Genomic DNA, 9,362 nt, shown 5'->3' with positions numbered 1-9,362 from the left:
CGAGATTCTTTTTCCATCTAGCAAATTTGGCTACCTAATTTGAATACCTAAAAAAGGCATTCTTCTCCTCATTGCCTTTTTGAGCCCCTTTTGCCATTTCAGTTAGTCTATTTTTTTAAGGTGTTATTCTCTTCAATCAGGTTGTTGACTCTCTTTTCATGATTCTCTTGCATCATTCTCATGTCCCTTCCAAATTTTTCCTCTACTTCCCTTACTTGATTTTCTTGACCCCCTCCATGGCCTGTAATCAATTCATATTTTTTTGGAAGCTTTTGGTGCAGGAGTTCTGACTTCAATGTCTTCCTCTGATTCCATGCTTTGATCCATTTTGTCCCCCAAAAAAGAAACTAAGGTTTGATTGCTGTGTTTGGTGTGTTTCCTTTGCTTGTTCATGTTGCCACTCAATTACTTGACTTTTGAGCTCTTTGACACAGTAGAACTCTGCTTCCAGAGAGGAGAGCTTTGTCCCAAATTACTGGATTTTCATAGCTATTACGTGGGCACCCTCTCTACAGACATCATAAGCTCTGACTCACTGGTCACACACCCCAGGACCTCCACCCAAGACAGGGATTCAGATCCAAGCAGATTAAAGCAAGAGTAATTACCCCTCTGAATGGTCACTTAGTCCCCCTATGATCTGCAGGCCAGGAGCTCTGACGTAGCCATGTGGAGGAGGCTGCATGACTACAGTGCCTCCATCAATTTTTGCCCCCAGGAGCAGGGGCCGGACCATGCCTCCATCTTCCCCACCCCCCACCCCCAGTTCCAACAGAGTTCCACACTGACCTCTCACTTTGTCTTTGGCATTTATGGGTTGATAATTCTGGAAACCACCACAGCTGTTGGTGATCCACTCTCCTGAAGTCCACTCCAGCTGCTGCTAGTAGGGCCCACCCTTGGGCTAAAACCACAGGCTCATGCATGGCTGGGCTTGGCTCCCAGCATGCTGTGATGGACCCTTCCTGTCTGCCTGCTGGGCTGCCTTCAGAAAGAGATTTGTTTCTCTCTGTCACTTTGTGGGTTCTGTAGCTCTAAAATTTATTTAGAGGCATAATTTATAGGTATTTGAGGTGATTATGGTGGGAGTTCATGGAGTTTGCCTGCTTCTGCACCGCCATCTTGGCTCTGACCCTGACCCACCTTCCAAGTTTTAATTGCCAATCATATGAAATCCAAGGATTTTTTCCAGTTCAGATTGGTAATAAATAGCAGAGTTAGGAACTGAACCTAGGTCTTCCGGCTTCAGATACAATGTTCTTTCTATTTTGTCTGCTAAGCACTTCTTGGTAACAGTTTTGGAAAACAGAAAACTAAAGCTTTGATATGGATTAGAAAAGCAAGAAATGGAAGCAATTTTATATCAAAAGGACCTTGTACACGATTATAAAAAACAAATTAACTGGGGATAGGACTTTCTTTTTGATTAGAACTAGAAGACTAGAAAACAGTTTGGCAAAACCTAAGTTCAAGCCAACATGTTTCACCAAATAATAAATTAAGCACAATATGGATTTGTGACATTAAGTTAAAAGGTTGTACTATTTTAAAAAATGGAAGAGAACAAAATCATGTATTTTTACCACTCTGGCCAACTTTTAAACAAATAATAGATAGAGTGAAATGTAAAAGATAAAAAATTTTGACAAAAAAAATAAAAGCTTTCATACTTGTAAAATTAGTGAAGACAGAACTGAATGAGAAATAGTACATGGGAAAAGTATTTGTATCAAAAAGTCTGATATTAATAAAAATATAGGGAACTGACATAAATATACCATACCGACTGTTTTTTCCCCAATAGGTAGGTTATCAGAGGATGTAGAAAATTCAAAATAATTGTAGACTATAAGTGCACCTGCCATGAACATCCCAAATCACAACTAGTAAGAGAAATACAAATTTACACAAATTCTCATAATCTGAAAAAAAAAGCAAAGATGACAAAAGATGAAACTAGTCAACACTGGAAGAGCTATAAAATGACAGGAATAGGGACATACACATCAAGGAAGCTATGAACTGATACAACAACAGTTATGTATTTTAATTTGGAATTCTGCAAGAAAATAGCCTAAATTGTTATCAACCAGCAAACTAAATATTAGGCATGTATCTCAAGGAAGTCAAAGACAGATATACAATTTCAATAAATGCCAAAATATACATAATTGTACTCTTTGTGGTAAACAAAACAAAACAAAAAATACATGTCCATTAGTAGGAGAATTGCTTTAAAAATTATGGGGATATGGGGAGTTAGCTCTGTGCAAGAGGGAGTGCAGGAGCTGTGGTGATTTTCAGCCTAAAACCCACATAACTCCAGCACCCCCATAGCCACCCACCAACACCCCCAGGAGAAATGGCAGAACCATGTAAAACATGGAAAAACACCTATTTAACATGAAGTTAGCTGCAAAAGAGTTTAATAGGAATGCCCAAAAATGTGATAAAGAAGAAAAAACTGAGAGACCAAGATTAAAAAGGCCATTCAGAAGGCCAATCAAAAGTTACATGGCTACATGCTGAAAATCTGTCAGAAAAAAAACAAGCTATTAATTTCTTGAGAATGAATGCTTGGGTAGATGCTATAGCAGCTAGAGTTCAGGCAACTGTGACAATGGGGAAAGCAACTCAATCACTGTCAGATGCAGTTAAGTCTACGGATGCGCCATTGAGGAGCATGAATGTTGAGAAGATATCTGGCTTAAAAATAGCAAATACTATGAGAAGTACAACACTAATACCTACACAAAGACAAGTAGATATTCTTCTTCAAGAAATGGCAGAAGAAACAGGCCTTAATCTCAGCATGGAGCTCCCACACGGTCAAACTGGTTCTGTGGGCACAAGCATGGCTTTGACAGAACAGGACAAACTATCACAGGGACTGACCTGCCTCTGTGATCAAGTGTAACACAAAGAACTTGACGCTGCTATTCACTACACCTACCTCTGAAATGTCCTATGTGTGTGTATCAGTGTGCAAACATGTGTCTGTGGGCTATATGTGCGTGCCCATATACGCAATTCCATATATATACGTGCATATGCATACATGCATGTACACGTGTTCATACATATGTGTGTATGTCTGTGCATGTGTATATACATATGTATAAATGTTCATGTGTATATACATGTGTATAAATGTTCAAATAGTCTTTTATTAGAATAATATAATAAGAAATTTGAGGGACCTTGCCCTCTAACTAGACTTTTTAATTCTGAACAATATGGATTGAAATGTGATAGATGTCTTTTACAAGTGTCTTAGGTTGAAACTAGAGTTTAACTCATTCTGTTTGAAATATCTTCATTAAACATTGAGTCAAAATTCTAGTGCCACAATACCTCATCCCATTTAGAATCAGTAGTTACTAAATTAAAACATTTTAAATCCCATGTTCTTTCATCTCTGCAGAACTGAGATAATATGTACAAAAAAAAGTAGGAATAGAATAAGGCAAGGGAATCCCTCTCATTTGATCACATAGCCCAATATACATCATTCCCCATTTGGAGATGAACGGTTTTGTGTCTGTTGGTCTGCTTTTAGTCTGTTTTCATATTTTAAACTTAGATTACCATAGGCATTTTCACATTATATTCTGACTTCTGACTTCTATTGTGTGTGTATGTGTGTTCCCTAAAATTTTCATGAGATGACCATCTTCATGCATAATCACCTGGAAAAAATGACATATTACTTTATTTTCAGGAGATATTAAAACTCATTCACTTTTGCTGTTTGCAAGATCTGGTGGCTAACTCACAACCATATTTGGAATTCCATACTTCTCTCTCCAATTAAATGATAAAATTGAGAAATTGTCCTGGTGGACAATTTTTATTAGCCAATATTTTCATGTTAATTCATATGGAACTCTTACTGTGCACATTTCCAAGTACTCTTATTGATTCATTTGGGGAAAACCCTGACCCGTTGTTTTGTTTTAAACAAGAATTGCAAGAACAAAAAAATCAGTAGTGCTATCCTTTAAACCAAATGTGTTAGTCTGGCATGTCTTAAAGTAGCACCTCATTACTTAGTGGGAATCTTAAGTGGATCAGGAGATTTTAAGTTGGACCATACAAGCAATGTAAACACTGTAACAACAATGTAAACAAATGTAAAAAATTGACATTCAAATGGAAGTTAAAATAATTTGAGGGTATTTTGGGTAGGAGTTGGAGGGACATGAATCACTGAATTTTGTTGCCCAAGTGTCCATTCAGCCTTTTAAAATGACCGGTTTAGATTACTAAAAGGTGCCATTTTAACATGTAGTTGTGATGTTTTAATTTCGCAGTCACAAAATGGCAGCAGAACAGTTAGTTACTAGTACATTGTGGCAAGTATATAAATGGAAGTTGAATAAATACCATGATTGGCAGGCGGGACGGAGTTTATTCTCCCAATGAAAGATTTCCTCATAAAAGAATTCCATCACTGACCTTGTTTTTGTTGTTTTGTCTTGTTTTGTTTTGTTTTTTACAAATAAGAAAGTTTTCTTGAGGATTGACTCTCCTTGTTGTCGAGTCACAAAGGCATTGGAAGTGCACTTACAATAAACTTTTGCTAGACCTTTCTTAGCCAAGTATTTGCCATTCATCCAAAGTATTTTCAACTGTGGATAAAAGTGTGTTTGAATGAAAAATATATGAACAAGAAATGAAATAAGAAATAACTCTGTTGTTTGTTGAGCACTAGACCCCATGTAGACAAGTTTCTTGGTATGTGACCAGGATGTTTCCATCTCCATGTGGACAAACCTGCATTTTGTTAAATGAGTGATACTTTTTTTTCTTTGTGTGGAAGCAATTGGTATGTTTGTTTCTATTGAAATATTCTAGGGAGCCAGAGAAGAGAATTATCACAGACCAAAATGCCTATAAAATATAAAAATCTCCTTATTTTCCATTGTTGAAGTGTGTAACTTGTTCTTTTGACTTGGATACAATGACTATAATTAAAAATTCGTTAACTTGTGAAAGTGATGATATATGGATGTGAAGGAATAGATTTATGTAGCAAGAAATGGCAAATGTAATGAATTCATATACAAATATGGAAAGATATATTTATGAACTGGAATAGTGCAAAAAGAGCAGAATTAAGATAATAAGAAGGTAAACCACTCAGGAGAAGACTTCCTATTCCACAAGACTTATTTGGAGAAGTGGAAGTTATTTTGTGAGGAAAATATGTTTAGGTCACATATATTTCAAAAGAACAAATTGTGCTTGGATTTCATCTACACTAATCCAGACATTGCTTTGTATGAGCTATTTCATATCCACAAAGATGTTTTTATTCCGTGCTTCCCTTTCTAAGAAATAAGATACTGCATATCTTGCATAGAAGATGAGTCCCTGTCAGGACTTCTATCTTTTTTGAAATCATCAGGGTCAAATAGGAACCAAAATTCAGTCTTATGCTGATGGAGTAGCAGTCAAATTTCTTAATCTTTTAAGAGGATAACCTCTTATGCTTTGCCCAACAAAGCTACAAGTGGAATATTATGTTTAGTTCTGGGCACCACCCTTTAAGAAAGACATTGACTTGTGGGAGCTCATCCAGGGTAACCAGAACAGTGATAGGACTGGTAAGTATGCCATAGAAGGAGCCACTCAGTTCCTCAACCTGATCACTTCCACAATCTACTTCTCCACCCTGCCTTAGCCAGACAAAAGATTGTCTTGCCCGTGATCTTGCCATCATCTCCAAATGCACTACCTCCATGTTCAAGAATTCTGAATCTCCTTATATGAACATGATTCTTGGTTTCCTACCTTTCCCTTTGCTTTTCCTCTTTGTCCATACCATGACTTCAATCCTTTAACACATCACTTTTTTCCCAGGCCATCACCCCTACACTAGTCATTCTCGCCTCTTTTCCCTATCTTGATGCTTGCTGAACCAGTTCAACTCTGTGCTTTCCTCTTCTCCTGAGACCCTTGCCAAGTCTCAGCTTTGGATATTTCTCACCATTTGTCATCTTGTCTCGGGATCACAATCTAGTTGTCATCCTCCTGTCATCCTCACTATCTCTCACCCTTTAGCCCTGTGTCCTTTTGCCTTTGCAACATCTTTCAAATATATTCACCTTCTCTCCTCTGATATTTCTGTTATTCTGGTACAGGTCCCTAATATCTCACACCTAGACTATTGCTGTAGCCTGCTGGTGGGGTTCCTGACTCAAATATCTCCTGCCTCTAACCCTTCCCCACTCAGTCACCAAACTGATTTTCCTAAAGCTCAGGTCTGCCTACGTCACCTCCACCTCCACTCAATAAACTCCAGTGACTCCCTATCACTTTCAGGATCAAAAATAAAATCCTCCACTTAGCATTCAAAACCCCTCATAACCTAGCCCCTCTCCTAACTTTCCAGTCTCCATACACCTTATTTGCCATTATATACTCTTACATCTAGTGACACAGGCTTGTTCAATGTTCCCCAAACAACACATTCCATTTCTGGGCTCCAGATATAATCTCTGACTGCCCTCCATACCTAGAATGCTTCCTCTCCTCATCTGTGCCTGCTGGCTTCCCTGCCTTCTTTCAAATTCCAATTAAAATATCATGTTTTCCAGGAAGTCTTTTTCAAGCCCTTTTAATTCTAGTGCTTTCCTTCTCTTAATTATTTCCTCTTTATCCTGTATATGTGTATATGTATGTATTTGTTTCCTTGTTATATATTGTACATATTTGTTTCCTTATTATTTTCCCTATTAGATTATGAGTTCCTTGGAGGCAAGGAATGTCTTTTGTTTCTTTTTATATCCCCAGCATTTAGCACAGTTTCTGGCACATAGTAGGTGCTCAATAAATGTCTATTTATTGATTGACTAGAGGAAGGATAAAACTCAATGGCTAAGTGTTTGAGGTGGGCAAATTCTAACCCAATAGGAGGAAGACCTCTAAACATTTGCAGTGGCCCATTGATACATGGGGCTGCCTAAATAGAGAAAGAGTTCCCTATTCCTGGAGACTTTTGAGCAGAGACTGGTTTTGGAAATACACTAGGTATTTATACCTTGGTTATGTATTTGGACCAGATGACATCCAAGGTCCTGTCCAACTCTGAAAATTTTATTTCATGTGTAAAGTAAGCTATAAACTATAGTCAATAAAACAAGAAGCACTTACTCCATGACTACTACATGTTAGGCAGTAGGGAGGGATGCAAGGACACAAATGAGATACTCATCTAAGTCCCAAACCAGATCAGACAGGCTACTTGTTCCTAGATTGCTCAATATTTAACAGACCTGACCATTTGACTTGACTGCATTAAGAATTTAATGGGTAAACTTTAATTATAATGACATGGTAGACTCCACTTTTAAGCTGTGGCTTCCAATAAGGCTTTCTTGCTTGCTCTGAGTTTGTTTTTTCCTTGACAAAACTGGTTTTGATTTTAGAGTTTCTCCTGTATTTATCAAATATGAACAGAGAGAAAATGAACAAATTGAAAACAACTGGGCCAAGTTCATTAGAATGATCAACTCTGGACTCAAAAATGGAAAATGGTTTTAGGCAGGAAAAAAATCTTCTTTCAAAAAAAAGACCTCTTTTCTGTGCCTTACTCTGAATTGAAGCTATAAAGATTCTGTGGGATAAAAGGAGTTTGAAGGAAAAGGCATCTGAGTAAAAGAAAGTTCATTGTTCTCCATCAACCAGTAAATTATTTGACAGGGTATTCCAGCTTCAAATTCAGGAATGGTATGCTTGGTGCTTGTGGGGAATACAAAGACATGGACAGATCCATAGCAAACACTTAACAAATTCCTTATGGATTTTATAGCAAATATTTATTCATCACCTACTATAGGCATACTCTTGAACTTGGCCCTAAAAATAGAGTTGATACAAATCCTTTTCTGATCTTGAGGAATTTATAATCTAGTGGTAGAAGGAAAACATGTAAACAAATAATTATGATAAAGGAAAGAGTGGGGTACATTCCCTGGGTGTCCAAGAAAATTCCTTGAAGAAAATTATATTTTAAAAAAAGGAACTATAAATAACATCATATAAACTTCATTCATTTTATATGAGAGGAAACTAATGTTTTCCCAGGTTATACTGATAATAAGTAGGTAGCTGTCACAGTAGATAGATCACTGAAGTCAGCATTGAGAAGACTTGAGTTCAGGTCTTGCCTCAGATGCTTACTATCTGTGTAACTCTGGGCATGCCACTGAACCTTTGCCTGCTCCTTTTCTCATATGTAAAGTGGGCATGTGTATCAGCAATGCCATATTCACAATGCCTATGGAAATTACAGATATGCTGATATAATTATCCATCACAAAATACATCAAGCTTGCCATATGGGGGAATAAGCTAGAAAATTTATTAAAATACCAAAAGACTGAGTCCCAAAACCAGAAAGTGAAAGTCATCAGAATAGTTATGAAATTGGCACAGGTAGATAAAGTAGAAAGCACCCACATTCTCAAGCCTTTAAAACAGAACAGGCTACCTCAGGCAAAGGTCCTCCTCTCCCCACTCACAGCAAACACCCAGCGTCCAGGAAGCGTGCTCCCAGCAGCTCCGGCCCCTGGCAGTCCTCAGCAGGAGTCCTTAGCAGAAATTCTGGATGACTCAAAAAGTGCTTCACGCTGCCACCACCGCTGCCTCTGCTGATGCTGCCGCAGTCGCCGCCACTGCTAGCCACCGCAGGAACTCTAGTTTGGCTTCCGCTTCCTCTTGCTCCACCCCCTCCTGCTACATCAGCAAGCCCAATGGGGCATGGAAGATCTTTAAATCCCATAACCCTTACAGCATGGTAACAGGACCCACTTCAAAGGGTGGTTGTAAGAATCAGATGGAATAACATATGCAAAGTGTTTTGAAAAAGTGCTATATAAATGCTAACAATTATTGCTGCTGCTACCAAAGATGATGATGATGTACCAGAATATAATTCAGATCCTTTAACTCCAGATATATTTCTCTTTCCACTATAACATAATACCTAGGATAGATGTTTCAAATTCAGTTCAAAGACAGAAGCCTGCAAAATTCCCTAGTGGCCCAAATCATATTAAAATGTAATTGGGAAATATTTAACAAAATAAATAAAAATATAATACAACATAGACAATGTTAATTTGTGGTTTTCTTTGTTAATATGCAGGCCAGCAGGGATATGTTTCCATTTGAGTTTGATACCACTAGCCTAAGAAATAAGTATTATCATTTGGGGTAATCAAAGAAGGCTCCAGGGAGGAGTCACTTCAATTCCTTAATATAAGGAATGTTAACAAATGAAGGCACAAGGAGGAGAAGTGAGCAGTCTTGTTCAACCATGGTGGACAGAATGAACAAAGGCATGGAGGTGGGGG

The 9,362-nt window shown here is 37.8% G+C and overlaps 1 pseudogene; it reads left to right on the top strand.

Moving 5' to 3' along the window:
* The first annotated feature begins 2,373 nt into the window (after positions 1 to 2,373).
* On the top strand, positions 2,374 to 2,917 carry LOC138148387 (charged multivesicular body protein 1B2-like; annotated as a pseudogene).
* The last annotated feature ends 6,445 nt before the right edge of the window (positions 2,918 to 9,362 follow it).

The sequence above is a fragment of the Petaurus breviceps genome, unplaced genomic scaffold (assembly GCF_028583685.1).
Source record: "Petaurus breviceps papuanus isolate PSGF00001 unplaced genomic scaffold, PetGlider_PUasm1.0 90823, whole genome shotgun sequence".
Taxonomy (NCBI): domain Eukaryota; kingdom Metazoa; phylum Chordata; class Mammalia; order Diprotodontia; family Petauridae; genus Petaurus; species Petaurus breviceps.
This window is presented reverse-complemented; position numbering and strand designations above follow the sequence as displayed.